At 43.5% G+C, this 15,836-nt stretch overlaps 1 long non-coding RNA gene across 1 annotated transcript in view; it reads left to right on the forward strand.

The window, feature by feature from the left end:
* The window catches only part of LOC139355873 (uncharacterized), a 106,625-nt gene that overhangs the window by 72,852 nt on the left and 17,937 nt on the right, over positions 1-15,836 (forward strand). Inside the window, exon 3 of the long non-coding RNA XR_011607112.1 lies at positions 11,458-11,532. This is a non-coding gene — a long non-coding RNA (uncharacterized lncRNA). The remainder of the gene's footprint in view (positions 1-11,457; positions 11,533-15,836) is intronic.

A 15,836-nucleotide genomic window follows, 5' to 3' on the forward strand; every position in this document is an offset into this window, starting at 1 on the left:
CCAAACCTCAATTCTTGACTTCTGTGCACCCACAGACCCAACACCACATGTAAGCCTTCAAGCCTTGGGGTTTGCACCCTCTCAAGCAATGGCCTGAGCTCTACATTGGCCCCTTTTAGCCATGGCTGGGATGCAAGGCACCAAGTCCCAAGACTGCACAAAGCAGCAAGGCCTTGGGCCCAGACCATGAAACCATTTTTTACTCCTAGGCCTCCAAGCCTGTGATAGGAGGGGCTGCCATGAAGATCTCTGACATGCCCTGGAGACATTTTCTCATGATCTTGGGGAGTCACATTTATATCCTTGTTACTTATGCAAATTCCTGCAGCCAGGTGGAATTTCTCCTCAGAAAATGGGTTTTTCTTTTTTATTGCATTGTCAGGCTGCAAATTTTCCAGACTTTCATGCTCTGCTTCCCTTTTAAATATAAGTTCTAATTCCAAACCATATCTTTGTGACTACATAAAACTGAATGCTTTTAACAGCACCCAAGTCATCTCTTGAATGCATTGCTGCTTAGAAATTTCTTCCACCAGATACCATAAATCATCTCTCTCAAGTTCAAAGTTCCACAGATCTCTAGAGCAGGGGCAAAATGTCACCAGTCTCTTTGCTAAAACTTAGCAAGAGTTGCTTTTATTCCAGTTCCCAACAAGTTCCTCATCTCCATCTGAGACCACCTCAGCCTGGACTTCATTGTCCATATCACTATCAACATTTTGGTCAAAGCCATTCAGTAGGTCTCTAGGAAGTTCCAAATTTTCCCTCATTTTCTCTTATTCTGAGCCCTCCACACTGTTCCAACCTCTGCCTGTTACCCGGTTCCAAACTCCCTTCCACATTTTTGGGTATCTTTACAGCAGGACTCCATTTCTGGTACCAATTTACTGTATCAGTCTGTTCTCACACTGCCATAAAAATATACCCAAGACTGGGTAATTTATAAAGGAAAGAGGTTTAATTGACTCACAATTCAGCATGGCTCAGAGGCCTCAGAAAACTTACAATCATGGTGGAAGGGGAAACAAACACATCCGTCACATGGTGGCAGCAAGGAGAAGTGCAGAGTGAAGAGGGAGAAAATTCCCTTATAAAACCATCAGAACTTGTGAGAACTCACTCACTATCACGAGAACAGCATGGAGGTAACTGCCCCCATGATTCAATTACCTCCCACCGGGTCCCTCCCACAACACATGAGGATTATGGGAACTACAATTCAAGATGAGATTTGGGTGGGGACACAGCCATACCATATCAGAGGGAGATGCTGCATATGGCTTTTGTGTTTCCATTAGAAGTGATAAATGGGTCAGGCATGGTGGCTCCCACCTGTAATCCCTGCACTTTAGGAGGCCAAGGTGGGAAGATCACTTGAGGCTAGGAGTTCAAGACTAGCCTGGGCAAGATAGCAAGATCCCATCTCTACAAAAAGTGAAAAAAAGTGGCCAGGCATGATGGTGCACACCTGTTGCCCCAGCTACTCGGGAGGCTGACGCAGGAGGATTGCTTAAGCCTAGGAGTTTGGGGATGGGGTGAGCTATGATACATTATTGCACTCCAGCCTGGGTGACAGAGCAAGATCCCCAAAAAAATAAATAAATAAAAAATAAGTGATAAATTAATGGTAATAGATAATATTGAACATTTCAAGCCCTACCTCAAAGCAGAGATCAAGTAAAGATACCTTCTCCCATCAAACCTAGCCACACAATTCTGCCATAACCACAGCCACAAGCAGACTTTTAGACTGGGTATGCCTGGAAGGCTTAAACTAGGGAACAACCACATGTTCTATTCACGTTCCTTGCAGCAAAGCTAAGTTGCTGGCCCAGTGGTGTTCTCTGGTATTCCCTGGGCTAGGACATTAAGAAAGCACCTTGAACATAAACTTGGACTATGAGGAGTTGTATAGACAGGAAGACCTAGCAGGTACCTCCTGCACCCAGGGGTAAGTGACTGGCCCAAAGCATGATTAAATATGATACAGGGGGCCCAGGTGGGAGGTGAGGCTATGACGGACACCTGCACTCCTATATTGCAGGTCTTCATCTGACTCCACATCCACATAAACCTTGTAAAGAAAAATAAAGCCCCAGGCCCCTAGGTGAGACAGAACAGACTCTGTAATAATATGATACCAAATTATAAAGATCTAAGGCCATGCCAGGCAAGGATTAAGTCATGCACCCCCTACACTTAAAGAGTAAACTATATTTTAACTGCCACAAGGTTTTCTTCTTTTTCTCTAGCAGACAACCAAGCATTGGCCTCCAGATACACAGTATTAAAGCAATTGCAGCTCACTGACCAACTAACCCCTGTTCCACTAGCCATAACTACAGCTTTGATTTTACGAAAGACTGAGTTCATTTTCTTCTGACAAAAGACCACCGACCATGAACTGGTTCTGTCCAGTTTACAGAGGCTGAGCACTGAATGGTTCGTGTCCCTGCTTCACTTTCTACTAATAATACATAGAGCCTAATTTTACTGCATTTAAATATTGTCTCTATCTGCCATGCATGGTGGTTCATGCCTGTAATCCCAGCATTTTGGGAGGCCAAGGAAGAGGGTCACTTGAACCTGGAGTTTGAGACCAGCACGGTCAACATAGCAAGATCTCATCTCTATTTTAAAAAAGAAAAGAAAAGAAAAAGAAATAAAGAAATAAATGTTGTCACCACCACAAAGTGAACATGGGTGATATATAATATACATCTTTATTCACTACACATGCATTAGGACCCCCTTCATGAATATTCATAGCTCCTCCTATAACCTGTTGAATATGTATACTTGACCAACCCCTTCAGCATAATATTCCTGTTTCATCCTTCCTCCCTCAAAGTGCTTGCTTTTGGTCTCTTACAGAGCCTGCACTTCCCAGCCTACAGCATGGCCAGCCTTCATGCTATAACCCTTTATAAGAAATAAAGTCTTTTCTCAAAATGTATGAATTTCCTGCATGATTCTTCAGTTAACAATCCTGAGTCAAGACATCAAGGGTTCCTTTCCAGGGCTGTCTTCTGACAAATTCTGGAAGGAAGTAAATATTCTCTTTGGTATTTCCCCCATAACCATTGCTCAAAATCATCTTAAGGACCCAGACAATGTTTACTCCAATCAGACAAAACTAGACCTGTTCATTTCAGTGTCCTACAGAATCGCAAGCATAAGGTGTCCCAAACTAAACCAACTCCCATCCTCCCAACATGATCACACCAGCTTCCACCAACCCAGGGTGCAAGCACCGGGCTGTTCCCTCCCACCTCATACTCCATGGATCCCCACCCAATTTTTTCTACTGTGTTCCTTCTCCACCCCACTACCTTTCTCAGGCCTTCCTTGTTGCACATTTTTAGATCACAATAATAAGCCCCTAAGATAGGATTGGGGGTGCAGGGACAGGTGCTTGAACCAGGAAAACCTGTGTTCAAATCCAAGTCCTTCCACTAACTTACAAAGTGGTTTTGAAAAAGGTAATGAATTGTTAGTTTCCTCACATTTATAATACTTTCTTTGAAAGATTGTGGTAGGATTTAATGATGCAATCCAACAAGTGATGTTTGTCAGTTTCTTTGAATTTTTTCTTTTTTAGGAGACAGGGTCCCACTGTGTTTCCCAGGCTGGTCTCAAACTGATTGGCTCAAGTGACCCTCTCGCCTCAGCCTTCTGAATAGCTGGGACTACGGACATGCGTCAATGCACGTGGCAATCTCCTTGTCTTCATTCAGTTCCAGTGCCCTTTACATTATACTCTGTATGAACAGTGCTCCTCCGGAGTCCAGCAACCCTGTGGCCCTGACCCATAAACAATAATATAGAATCACAGAATCTTTCTGAAGATTTATTAAAATTATTTTATCATTTTAGTTACTCTATGATACTGAGGTGATTTTGCGTAGATTTTGGGTTTTTGTTTTTGTTTTTTTCTTTTTTTGAGATAGAGTCTTGCTCTATCACCCAGGCTGGAGTGCAGTGGTGCAATCTCAGCTCACTACAGCCTCTGCCTCCCGGGTTCAAGTGATTCTTCTGCCTCAGTCTCCCGAGTAGCTGGGACTACAGGCGTGCACCACCACACCCAGCTAATTTTTTGTATTTTAGTAGAGATGGGGTTTTGCCATGTTGGCCAGGCTGGTCTTAAACTCCTGGCCTCAAGTGATCCACCCACCTCTGCCCCCCAAAGTGCTGGAATTACAGGTGTGAGCCACTGAACCCAGCCAAGAATATTATTTAGGATTATTTATCTTGAAAAATTATAAAGTTTAATATAATCTTAATGATATATGTTCATTTATTCCAGGGGTCCCCAACCCCTGGCCACAGACCAGTACCAGTCCGTGGCCTGTTAGGAACTGGGCTGCACAGCAGGAGGTGAGCGGAGGGCAAGTGAGCATTACCGCCTGAGCTCCGCGTCCTATCAGACCAGCAGCAGTATTAGGTTCTCATAGGAGTACGAACCCTATTGTGAACTGCACATGTGAGGAATCTAGGTTGTATGCTCCTTAATGAGAATCTAAAGCCTGATGATCTGAGGTGGAACAGTTTCATCCCTCCCTACCCCCACCCTCCCATCCATGGAAAAATTGTCTGCCATGAAACCCATCCCTGGTGCCAAAAAGGTGCCACTGTTTATTCAGCAAATATGGTTTGAGGCCATTATATGTAGCAAATACTGCTCTTTTAGCTTATCCTCATCTAATTCCTGACATGTTGTTTAATTTATCTGAAGTCACTTACATGTAAAAAATATTTTTGTTGACAAACATAAATTCCAAACTGGCATCGGATCCCATGTGGTTTGAAGACTAAATTCATATCAAATTATCTATTCAAGTTAAAACTATGTTATGCCATCAAATCTAGAAAAAAACCACCTTTACTCCCTAAACTTTGAATTCATGCATTTTACATTAAATTGTAAAGGGCCGGGCACGGTGGCTCACACCTGTAATCCCAGTACTTTGGGAGGCCGAGGCAGGCGGATCACGAGGTCAGGAGATTGAGACCATGCTGGCTAACATGGTGAAACCCCGTCTCTACTTAAAATACAAAAAAATTAGCCAGGCATGGTGGCGGGTGCCTGTAGTCCCAGCTACTTGGGAGGCTGAGGCAGGAAAATGTCGTGAATCTGGGAGGCAGAGCTTGCAGTGAGCCGAGATCACACCACTGCACTCCAGCCTGGACGACAGAGGGAGACACCGTCTCAAAAAAAAAAAAAAAATTGTAAAATGGTTTTAGTATTTCTATGTTTTATTCCCTTTTTTGGGGGTGGGGGATGGGGTCTTGCTGTTTTGCCCAGACTGGAGTGCAGTGGCACAATCTTGGCTCCCTGAAACCTCCACCTCCTGGGTTCAAGCAATTCTCCTGCCTCAGCCTCCAGAGTAGCTGGGATTACAGGCTCATGCCACCATGCCCAGCTTTTTTTTGTGCTTTTAGTAGATATGAGATTTCACCATGTTGGCCAGGCTGGTCTCAAATTCCTGACCTTAAATGATCCACCCGCCTCAGCTTCCCAATGTGCTGGGATTACAGGTGTGAGCCACTGCACCTGGCCTCCAATACTGAGTGTGTTTTCAATGAGTGTTTTACAATTCTGCCACTTGGCTGATGAATTACCATTCAGCTGAACATCATTAGCTATCATGGTGATCTTTATAACCTTTTGGTTTTTACTGTCAATTATCATTTAATATATTCCAATAATGTGATGTTGGTTGAAAAAAAAGGAAATACAAGAAACAGAAATTAAAGCAGTAAGTTGGGAGAGTAAGGTGAAAATATTTCTACAAATTCCTTTCAAATAGATCTTTCTCATAGATTTGAGTTACCTTCTGCTTATGCAATGCTTTAGGAACTCATTGGATATCTCTGCCTAAAATGTAGGTTAAAAATGAAAATATAGTGGTGATTATATCCTAGTTGCATCTTCATTAAATCAGAGTGAATGCTATCCATATCAAAAATGTTTTACTTGCAGTAAAGTACTTGCAAATATCAGCTTTAAACTTCTCATCTTGTCAGTTATAAATACAAACATACAGGCTGGGTGCGGTGGCTGGTGCCAGTAATCCTGGCACTTTAGGAGGCTGAGGTGGGTGAATCACCTGAGGTCAGGAGTTTGAGACCAGCCTGACTAACATGGCAAAACCCCCATATCTATTAAAACTACAAAAATCAGCCGAGTGTGGTGGTGCGCACTTTCCCAGCTACTCAGGAAGCTGAGGCAGGAGAATCACTTGAATGCAGGAGGCGGAGGTTGCAATGAGCCAAGATTGTGTCACTGCACTCCAGCCTGGGCAACAAAGCAAGACTCTATCTCAAAAAAAAAAAAAAAAAAGGAATAAAACATACAAATACTAAAGCAAACCATTTTACAATTTAATGTATAATGCATGAATTCAAAAGTTTACAGAGTAAAGGCAGTTTTTTTCTAGATTTGATGGTATAACATAGGTTTAACCTGAATAGATAATTTGATATGACTTTAGTCTTCAAACCATATGGGATATGATGCCAGTTTGGAATTTATGTTTGTCAACAAAAATATTTTTTACATGTAAGTGACTTCAGATAAATTAAACGTGTCAGGAATTAAATGAGGATAAGCTAAGGGAGCAGTATTTGCTACATATAATGGCCTCAAACCATATTTGTTGAATAAACAGTGACCCCCATCCTTTTTGGCACCAGGGATGGGTTTCATGGGAAACAATTTTTCCACGGATGGGAGGGCGGGGGTAGGGAGGGATGAAACTCTTTCACCTCAGATCATCGGCATTAGATTTTCATAAGGAGCTTACAACCTAGATCCCTCACACGTGCAGTTCACAGTAGGGTTCGTGCTGCTATGAGAACCTAATGCTGCCGCTGGTCTGAGAGGAGGCGGAACTCAGGCGGTAATGCTCACTTGCCCTCCGCTCACCTCCTGCTGTGCAGCCCAGTTCCTAATGGGCCATGGACTGGTACTGGTCTGTAACCAGGAGGTTGGGGACCACTGGAATAAATGAACATACATTGTTAAGATTATATTAAACTTTATAATACAATTTTTTTGTTTTTGAGACAGAGTTTTGCTCTTGTTGCCCAGGCTGGGGTACAATGGTGTGATCTTGGCTCACTGCAACTTCCATCTCCCAGATTCAAGCAATTCTCCTGCCTCAGCCCCCAAGTAGCTGGGATTACAGGCATGCACCACCACTCCAGGTTAATTTTTGTATTTAGCAGAGACAGGGTTTCACCATGTTGGCCAGACTGGTCTCAAACTCCTGATCTCAGGTGATACACCCGCCTCGGCCTTTCAAAGTGCTGGGATTACAGGTCTGAGCCACCATGCCTAGCCTATAATACAATTGTTCAAGATAAATAAATCTAAAATAATATTCTTGGCCAGGCGCAGTGGCTCACACCTGTAATCCCAGCACTTTGGGAGGTGGAGGCAAGCGTATCACTTGAAGCCAGGAGCTCAAGACCAGCCTGGCCAACATAGTGAAACCCTGTCTCTACTAAAAATACAAAAAAAAAAAATTAGATGGGTGTGGTGGTGCACACCTGTAGTCCCAGCTACTTAGGAGGCTGAGGCAGAAGAATCGCTTGAACCCAGGAGGCAGAGGTTGCAGTGAGCCAAGATGGTACCACTGTACTCCAGCCTGGAGGGCAGAGCAAGACTCCATCTCAAAAAAAAAAGAATTATTTCTACATAAAATCACCTCATTATCATAGAGTAAGTAAAATGATAAAATAATTTTAATAAATCTTCAGAAAGATTCTGTAACTATTTATTTTATTTTATTTATTTATTTATTTATTTATTTTTGAGACAGGGTCTCACTCCATTACCCAGGCTGGAGTGCAATGGCACAATCTCAACTCACTTCAACCTCCACCTCCTGGGCTCAAGCAGTCCTCCTGCCTCAGCCTCCCAAGTAGCTGGAATCACAGGCAGGCACCACCATGCCTGGCTAATTTTTGTATTTTTAGTGGAGACAGGGTTTCACTATGTTGGACAGGCTGGTCTAGAACTCCTGACCTCAGGTGATCCGCCTGCTTCAGCCTCCCAAAGAGCTGGAATTACAGGCATGAGCCACCATGCCCGGCCAGATTCTGTTATTCTATATTATTGTTTATGAGTCAGGACCACAGGGTTACTGGACTCCGGAGGGGCACTGTTCATACAGAATATAATGTAAAGGGCACTGGAACTGAATGAAGTCAAGGAGATTTCCAGGTGCAGTGGTACATGCCCGTAGTCCCAGCTATTCTGGAGGCTGAGGCGGGAGGGTCACTTGAGCCAAGTGGTTTGAGACCAACCTGGGAAACACAGTGAGACCCTGTCTCTAAAAATAAGAAAAATAAAAAATAAAAAAATCAAAGAATCTCACTCTGTCTGGGGTACAGTGGCAGCATAATCATAGCTCAGTGCATCCTCAGATTCCTGACTCAAGCAATCCTCCCTCCTCAGCATCCCAAGTAACTGGGACCATAGGCACACACCACCACTCCTGGCCAGTTTTTTTTTATTATTTATTGTGGAGATGGGGACTTGCTATGCTGCCCAGACTAATCTCCAACTCCTGGGCTTGGGCGATTCTCCTGCCTCGGCCTCCCAAAGCACAGGGATTACGGTTGTGAGCCACCACACCCCACCATGAATATCTTTAGAGGGACCATTTTGAGCCTACCAAAAGGGCCCTCACGTACATAAGCTCCTCTCCATAACTAGGAGAGAGTTGCCGGAAGCTTCCCCTACAGGCAGCACCTGCCAGGCCAGAAACTGTGGAGGAATCAGAGAAGGAGCTCTACCAATGAGGGCTCCGAAGCCACGCAGAGCTCTTTTTTTTTTTTTTTTTTTTTTTTTTTTTGAGATGGAGTCTCGCTCTGTCACCCAGGCTGGAGTGCAGTGGCACAATCTCTCAGCTCACTGCAACCTTCCCCTACTGGGTTCAAGCAGTTTTCCTGCCTCAGCTTTCCGAGTAGCTGGGACTACAGGCACGCAACACCACACCCAGCTAATTTGTCTTTTTGTACTTTTAGTAGAGACGGGGTTTAGCCATGTTGGCCAGGTTGGTCTCGAACTCCTGACTTCAAGTGATCTACCCACCTTTGGCTCCCAAAGTGCTGGGATTACAGGCGTGAGCCACTGTGTCTGGTCCCAAGCAGAACTCTTCTAAACCATCAACCATGGAGAGCTCACTAGGATCGCCTGTGCTAGAGGAAAGACTGAATTCATTTTCTATACATTAGGTAGAAGATATGACATCACTCTTGCCATATAAAGAGGCACTTCACCTATCAAGAACCAGTCTTGTGAAAACATTTTCAGTCTGTCCTTTAGTTAAATTTATAAACATATTTATTTCCTGGAATTGTGACTGATTCGATTGCAGCTTTGTGATGATTTGGGCATGATGACTCCTGTTCTCAGGATGGTCTGTAGCATACCTTCTCCCAGTTGTCCAATCAACCCCTAGTTGAGGTGCGGCTTTAAGGGGATTTGGCAGATGTAAACAAAGCCCGAAATCCTTGAAGGTGTGGGTTGGGCTGACCCAAGCAAGTGGAAACCCTTTAAATAGCCCATGAGCACACCCTGAGGTTTAGAGATGCAGAGAGCAAAGGAGAGAGGATCCTCAAAATGACTTTTCCATGCCCAACTCTCCAGGTTCAGCTCGATTCAAACATCCTACACATGGAAAATGAAAAAGGAAAAAAAAAAAAAAAGCCAAAAAATGTCCTGTGATAACTGGTAGCCAATTGAGGCAACATTGAATGAGTTGGATCGGAAGATGAAGGAAGCTGAGAGAGAACTTCAGGAAGAAAAGAGGCTAGGGGAGTGTCTCTGACCCACCTTCAGGATTCCTCATCGGAAATCCTGCTACATCTTAGAGATGTTTCATTAGCAGAAAGCCATCAGCAGAGAACTGTGTGCGTATTGTCTGAAAGAAGATTACGCAGATCCAAACCTGATTGCCAAGTGGAAAAGAGACAGTTATGAGGCTTTGTGCTGCCTGTGTTGTGTTCAGACTCAGGATACCAACTTTGGAACCAACTGCATCTGCCAGGTTGTATAAGGCACCCTTGATGTAAGTAACTCTATCTTAGAAAAAGACTTTATTTTACATTTCAAAGGGCATTATGCCAATGGAGACAACACCCAACCAGATAACGGCACATGAGCCTTTACTATCAGCCCTCATCAGAGGACTCAAGGGTGATAAGATGAGCCAGACTTCACCAGCCAGCCCTAGCCATCTTGACAGACCCTGTCTTGCTGGTGCTTGTGATCGATACCTGGCATCTGCCACCCAAGGCTCTGCTCAAATCAAAAACTCTTCCTTGCGAGACATTGACAACTGTCCAGATCAGCCCAAGACACCCTCCTTGTCCACGTCGCTCTTCCTGGACTGGTTCATTAACCCTTATTCCTATCCCCTTTTCTCTTGATGTTAAATCTTACTTGTTTGATATGGAATGTTTATAACATTTACATATTAAGTATACTATTATGAATGGTTTGCAATATTGACTGACTTGTGGAGTGGCTTGAACCTGTGTGCCCATAGCTCTGACTAATGGGTGAGCAGGTGGTATTTAGGAGAATTGCCTGTGTAGCTTGTAGCTTGCGGCTTTTATGATTGAAACGGCATCAGTAAAAGTCTAACCTTGTGGAAAGACACAAACATACGTGGACCTGGTTCTGCCTGTCTTTGCACTGCTCATGACCCGAGTCCCCCAAAGCCAGCAGGAAGCCGGCAGCATGGTGGAGAGGGTGCCCTGTAGCCACAAAAGCTGTTCCTGCAGTGGCCACTCTGGCCCCACTCCCACTTCACCCTGGATTTTGAACTTCCATGATGTCTAGGTCTCCCCAAGCCTCTGGGTCCCCTAAAAGTGATCTATGTTGAGGACATCCAGAACTGAGTATGTCATGGTCACCTCCCAAAACACTCCCAGCCCTTCCCAGTAGCAAGGCTGGAACTCTACTGCCTCTGAGCCAGATCTGGAACTTTGATTCCAATTGCATTTGAGAGACAAGGGAATATCACACTTCTGTATCCTCAGAACACCTTTGCCTTCCCAAACCCAAGGTCATGAAAGTAAAATTTGAAAGTGAACAAGAAGAAAAAAAAACAAGAAAAAAAAAAAAAACAGATAAATAGTCTCCAGAGAGAAGACATTAACTCCTGCTCTGTTAGGGTCCTTCAAGACCCAGTAAGTGCCCAGTTAAAGGGTGGAGAAACGCAACCTTGTGCTTTCACGTTCTTTCCACCAGGTGGCGTGTGCTGAGCCTTTGGGGAAAAAAAACGTTTGAAAAAAGATTTTGCTTGACTGGCTTGTATTTCCTTCCCAGTACAAATAGAAACTTTGCTTTCTAGGATGTGAGGCTTATCCCAGGAGAAAGAAAATCAAATTCAGGTCCAAAATTATGGAAAATTTTCTTTTTTTCTGTTTTTTCCCCAGACTTCTGCCTTTTTGCTCTCAGGAATTGCCGCTGCTGAACTGGAAGCAGAGATTATCCCTGGCCCTTCCTCATCAGTAAGTGCTTGTTAAGTATTTCATTGATGTCACCTGTTTTCTTTATGCACTTAAGAGTGGAGGTATTTGTGGGATGGGGGGAATAGAGCTCGTTTTTAACAGGTAAAAGGTTACTGTTGTTTTATGGTTTTTTAACCCTTTAAGGTAGGGTCTCTGTCCCCCAGGGAGGAGTCCAGTGGGGCAACCATAGCTCACTGTAACCTCGAGCTCCTGGGCTCAAGCAATCCTCCCTCAGCCTTCCAGGTAGCTGAGACTACAGGCACACACCACAACACCAGGCTAATTTTTTTAATTTTTTGTAGAAACAGGAGTCTTGCCATGTTTCCCAGGCTGGTCTTGAACTCCTGGGCTCAAGTAATCCTCCGATCTTGGCCTCCCAACGTACTGAGATTACAGGCATGAGCCACCACACCCAGCCCAAAAGGTTACTCTTTTTCATGAGCCAGAGATATTATTCAGGCTTGAAACAGAAGGGCTTCCCCAGAATGTCACTTTTACCTTGCCATGTAAAAATAACATTAAAACTGCCTTACATTATAAGATGTGTAACAATTTACAAAACAAGGTGTAGTAGAAAGGATATTGGAGTCACAAGCCCTAGATTTTCATCTTGGCTCCAACTCTTAGATTTGTAAGACTTTGGTCAAGTTACAATGTGTAATATCCTCAGTTTCAATATTCCTAAAATGGTGATGCTAATAGTTATTTGGAAAACCAAGTGAGAAAATGTATATGAGATCCCAAGCCCTCAGATGCTCAACATTACTAGTCATTAGGAAAATGCAAATCAAAACCACAATGAGATACCAATAAACACCCACTAGGAGGGTTACTAACAAAAAAGCAAAAAAAACAAAAAAAAAAGGAAAACAAATGTTGGAAAATAAATGTTGGCAAAGAAGTAGTAAAAAATGAAACCCCTGTGCACTGCCGGTGAGAGTGTAAAATAATGCAGCTGCTATGAAAAAGTTTGGTGGTTCCTCAAAAAGCTAAACATAGACTATGTTCTAGCACTTCTGCTCCTAAGTATATACCTAAAGGAATTGAAAGAAGAGATCCAAGCAGATAATTTATACAACCAAGTCCATAGCAGCATTATTCACAATAGCCAAAAGATAGAAACAACCCAAATATTCATCAACAGATGAATGGATAAAATGTGATATATCCATAAAATGGAGTATTATTCATCCATGAAAAGGAGTAAAGTTCTGATACATGCTCAACACGAAAACCTTGAGAGCATTTTGCTAAGTGAAATAAGCCAGACACAAAAGGACAAAAATCGTGTGATTCCACTTCTGTGAGGTACTCAGAATAGGCAAATTAACAGAGACAGTAATCAGATTAGAGGCTACCAGAGGCTGGGGGGATGGGTGAGAATAGGAAGTTATTATTTAATGCTTACAAAGTTTCTGTGCAGTATGATAAATTTTTGCACATAGATGATGGTGGTTGCAGAGCATGATGAATGTAATTAATGTCACTGAATTGTATACTTTAAAATGGTAAAAAATAGTCCAGGCATGATGGTGCATGCCTGTAATCTCAGCACTTTGGCAGGCCGAGGCAGGCAGATCACTTGAGGTCAGGAGTTTGAGACCAGCCTGGCCAACATGGCGAAACCCTGTCTCTACTAAAATACAAAAATTACCGGGTGTGGTGGTGCACACCTGTAACTCCAGCTACTCCAGAGGCTGAGGCACAAGAATTGTTTGAATCCAGAAGGTAGAGGTTGTAGTGAGCTGGGATTGCGCCACTGCACTCCAGCCTAGGTGACAGAGCAAGACCCTGTCTCAAAAAATAAATAAATAAAATGGTATAAAACGGCAAATATTGCATATATTTTATCGCAATAAAAAATACAAAAAAGTAATTGAGTGGATTTAGACCAATATTGCATTCAAAATCAAGTACAGATTTGGCAATGGTATTTTTCTAGTGACTATATTTGGTGATTAAACTTCATTTTCCAAGAAATTAAGGTTTCAAGGTCTGGCACATTTGCATTCAACTCATGTGTGCTGAGGTTTCTTCTGGCCCATGTTATACTTCAAGGCACAGAAGCATCATCAACAAAATCCTGCTGTCCCTGCACGACATTCTCTCAGAGCCACTTCTAGGCGCAGATTACTGCTTAGTCTTAGAAAGGATAGTAACAGAAAGAACATGATGAGGGAATGAATCAGAGGAGAACACTCAGTGAGCGCCCTCAATGCCAAGTCATTTGTGTGTGTTCTTGGTCCCTCCATTAAGCCCAGATTCTACCCTCTGCATTCTTCTTAGATCCCTTGATCAGAATTAATTTCTCTATATCTGATATATCAAGGCTCTTTATGGCATTTCTGCAATCTATGCCATGTAGGCTTACATATGCATGCAGTTCATTTAGCATGAGGACCTAAAGGCAGGAGCCTTTCTCTTTCCCTTTCCCTTCCTCCTTTCATCACCCCACTCTCACTCCCACCCATCTGCCACAGCCTTAGAAAATGTTTGCCGTGACTACTGCATGTCCAAGCTCTATCAAATCTGACAGCAGAGTGGTTTTGCCAATTATTTCTTCTCACAAATAATTGCCTTTTATCTATTTTATTTACTGCAAACTCAGTTGTTATCAACTCCTACCCACCCCCAAGACATCCACTCATCACCACTACAAAACCTCAAGCATAAGCACACACTGACAAATCCTAAAAAGGATAAGATATAGATGGCACCAAAGGAGAGACTGTCTGAAGGAAGCCACTCTGAAAACAGCCTGGAACCAGGCTTTAATGCAACATAACAACCGGCTTTGTTCACCATATTAAAAAGGGTTAACAGACCGGGTGTGGTGGCTCATGCCTGTAATCCCAGCACTGGGAGGCCGAGGCAGGTGGATCACTTGAGGCCAGGAGTTCAAGACCAGCCTGGCCAACATGGTGAAACCCCATCTCTACTAAAAATTCAAAAATTAGCCAGGCATGGTGGTGGGAACCTGTAGTACCAGCTACTTGGGAGGCTGAGGCAGGAGAATCACTCAAACCCGGGAGGTGGAGGTTGCAGTGAACCGAAATCAGGCCACTGCACTCCAGCCTGAGCAATAGACTCTGCCTCAAAAAAAAAAAAAAAAAAAGAGTAAAAAAGGATTAATAACATGTAATCCTTGTCCTTCAAGGAGCTAAATGTCTCTGCACAACAATTATTCACTAAAAACTGCTCCCTATTGCAGAATATCTTTCTTCATTGCACAAGATTAAGTCAGGAAGGAACCATTATTTATATACACTCCATATACCTCATTTAATTTTTACAACAGGAAGGAACCATTATTTATATACATTCTACATATCTAATTTAATTTTTATACCAACCCAGTGAAGTCCTTCTCAGTCTGGCTTCTGTTGACCTCTTAGCCTCTCTCATTCGTCTCAACCTAGCACTCCATTTTCCAACCATACAAAGCTACCTCCAGTGCCTGAACATACCAGCTAACTCTCTTCTCCAAACCATTTTTTTTTTTTTTTTTTGAGATGGAGTCTCACTCTGTTGCCCAGGCTGGAGTGCAATGGCACAATCTCGGCTCACTGCAACCTCTGCCTCCCGGGTTCAAGCCATTCTCCTGTCTCAGTCTCCCGAGTAGCTGGGACTACAGGCGCCCGCCACCATACCCAGCTAATTTTTTGTGTTTTTAGTAGAAACGGGGTTTCACCATGTTGGCCAGGCTGGTCTCCAACTGTTGACCTCAGGTGATCCGCCCACCTCGGCCTCCAAAACTGCTGGGATTACAGGTGTGAGCCACCGCGCCCAGCCTTCCAATCTTCTGTAAATGGTGTTTTTTTCCTGCAAGGACCCCTACCTACTCCCAACATTCTTCTAGCTACTGTCTATTCATCTTTCAGGTATTATCTCAGAAGTCCTTCCCTCTTGAAAACTTTCCATGCCAGCTTCATGCTGCCAAGACTGAATTAACTACCCGCCCTTCAGGACACCCTGGGACCAATTATCCCTCTGGGGGCATGACCCAGATTCTTAAAATGAAAGGGTGTGTTAACTGGTTGGTTTTCTCTACTAGACTGAGAAGTCCATATGGGAAGGGGCCATTTGTGTACCCAGAACTTCACTAATTAATTACCTGGCTCATGATAAACATTCAATATCTGTTCAATGGTCATGATCAGTATTATTTTCCTGTATTTTTGACATGAAGAAGCTGCAACTAAGGAAGTTTAAGAATGTGACCACAGCCGGCATGGTGGCTCACGCCTGTAATCCCACCATGCACTTTGTGAGGCCAAGGCTGGCAGATTGCCTTAGCTCAGGAG

The sequence above is a fragment of the Macaca nemestrina genome, chromosome 8 (genome assembly GCF_043159975.1).
Source record: "Macaca nemestrina isolate mMacNem1 chromosome 8, mMacNem.hap1, whole genome shotgun sequence".
Lineage (NCBI taxonomy): Eukaryota > Metazoa > Chordata > Mammalia > Primates > Cercopithecidae > Macaca > Macaca nemestrina.